The sequence below is a fragment of the Zea mays genome, chromosome 1, assembly GCF_902167145.1.
Source record: "Zea mays cultivar B73 chromosome 1, Zm-B73-REFERENCE-NAM-5.0, whole genome shotgun sequence".
Lineage (NCBI taxonomy): Eukaryota > Viridiplantae > Streptophyta > Magnoliopsida > Poales > Poaceae > Zea > Zea mays.
In genome coordinates, this window is record NC_050096.1 from 114,162,564 (window position 1) to 114,164,866 (window position 2,303).

The following is a 2,303-nucleotide window of genomic DNA, read 5'->3' on the forward strand; positions in this document are numbered from 1 at the left end:
ATGCCAGGCATTTGCATGTAGTGCTTCAACGTCTGCGAGAGCACCACCTTTATGCCAAGTTATCCAAGTGTGATTTTTGGCTAAAGGAAATCAAATTCTTGGGTCACACTATCTCTCAGGTAGGAATAGCTGTTGATCCTAATAAAGTGCAAGAGGTGATGAACTGGAAGCCACCAACGACTATCCGTCAGATTCGGAGTTTTCTGGGATTAGCTGGTTATTACCGAAGATTTATTCCGGATTTCTCCCGAATTGCGAAGCCTATAACTGAGTTGCTGAAGAAAGAAGCCAAGTTTGTTTGGAGTCAGAAGTGCGAAGATGCCTTCCATGCATTAAGGTAGCATCTGACCACAGCACCAGTATTGGCGCAACCCGACAACAGCAAGCCTTTTGATGTGTATTGCGACGCCTCTGGCACTGGGCTAGGTTGTGTCTTGATGCAAGACAACCGAGTCATCGCTTATGCCTCAAGAGCACTCAGGCCTCATGAGAAAAACTATCCCACTCATGACCTCGAGTCGGCAGCAGTGGTTTATGCACTAAAAATGTGGAGGCACTATTTAATAGGAACCCACTGCAACATCTTCACTGATCATAAGAGCCTTAAGTACATCTTTACTCAGGCTGATCTCAACATGAGGCAGAGAAGATGGCTAGAGATGATCAAGGATTATGACTTGGAGGTACATTATCACCCAGGAAAAGCCAATGTGGTAGCAGATGCCTTGAGTCGGAAGTTGCAATGCAATTGTACTCTGATGGATCCCCGCATTAACACCTTGTGTGATGAGTTGAGCAAGATGCAAATTGAAGTGATTCCTTCTGGTTCTTTGTCTCACATTTCTGTTGAGCCAGCTTTGCAAGACCAGATCATTGTGACCCAGCTCAGTGACAAGGGAGTGCAGATTATCAAGAAGAATCTCCATCAGAAGGTTGAGAAGTATAAATGTTTCCGCCAAGATTAAAACGGTGTGTTATGGTTCAAAAGCAGATTGGTGATTCCTAAAAACCAGGACCTCAAGAGGAAAATCTTGGATGAGGCTCATCTCTCCAAATTCTCTATGCATCCGGGAAGCACCAAAATGTACCATGACCTAAAGCCTTTGTATTGGTGGACCAGAATGAAGAGGGAGATAGCCCAGTATGTATCAGAATGTGACACCTATCAGAGGATAAAGGCAAGCCACTTGAAATCAGCTGGAGCTTTCCAACCCCTATCTATACCTTCGTGGAAATGGGATGACATCAGCATGGATTTCATTGTGGGTCTGCCCAACACTTCTCGTCATCATGATTTGATTTGGGTTATTGTGGACCGACTGACGAAAGTGGCACATTTTCTTCCTGTGCACACCACTGATAAGGCTCAGAAGTATGCAGAATTGTATATTGACCGGATCGTGTGTTTGCACGGTTTACCTCGGACCATTGTTTCTAACCGAGGAGCCCAATTTGTTGCCAGATTTTGGGAACAATTGCAAGAGTCTTTGGGAACCAAGCTAATCAGAAGTTCAGCTTACCACCCACAGACTGATGGCCAGACGGAAAGGGTAAACCAAATCCTGGAGGATATGCTGAGAGCTTGTGCAATCGATTGTGGCAAGAACTGGGATAAGCACCTCTCCTTGGCAGAGTTTGCTTATAACAACAGTTATCAATCCAGCCTAAGGATGGCACCTTTCGAAGCTCTCTATGGAAGAAGGTGCAGGACACCACTCAATTGGTCTCAACCTGGAGAAAAGGAGTTTTTGGACCTGACTTAGTGACGGAAGCCGAAAGGAAGGTCAAACTAATAAGGAAGAATCTAGAAGCTGCTCAGGCCAGGCAGAAGAGTTACCATGATAGAAGAAGGAAACCTCTCCAGTTTGAGGTGGGAAGTTTTGTATACCTCAAGGTATCACCCACCAAGGGAGTGCAAAGGTTTGGGATCAAAGGCAAGCTAGCCCCTCGTTACATTGGACCTTATGAGATCATAGAAGCATGTGGACCCATGGCATATAAGCTGAAGTTACCTTCAAAGATGTCTGTCATTCACAATGTATTCCATGTATCTCAGCTGAAGAAGTGTGTTCGATTGCCGACCGAGATCATAGCAGAGCCAGAATTGGAGATAGAGCCAGATCTATCGTACCAAGAGTACCCCTTCAAGATTCTGGATTGCAAAGAAAGATCAACTCGGGCTAAATCGATCAAGATGTACAAGGTCCAGTGGAGTAATCACTCAGAGGAAGAAGCTACTTGGGAAACTGAGGAATTCTTGGGATCCAACTTCCCCGATTGCCTACCTAAGGAAGCTGGTACGT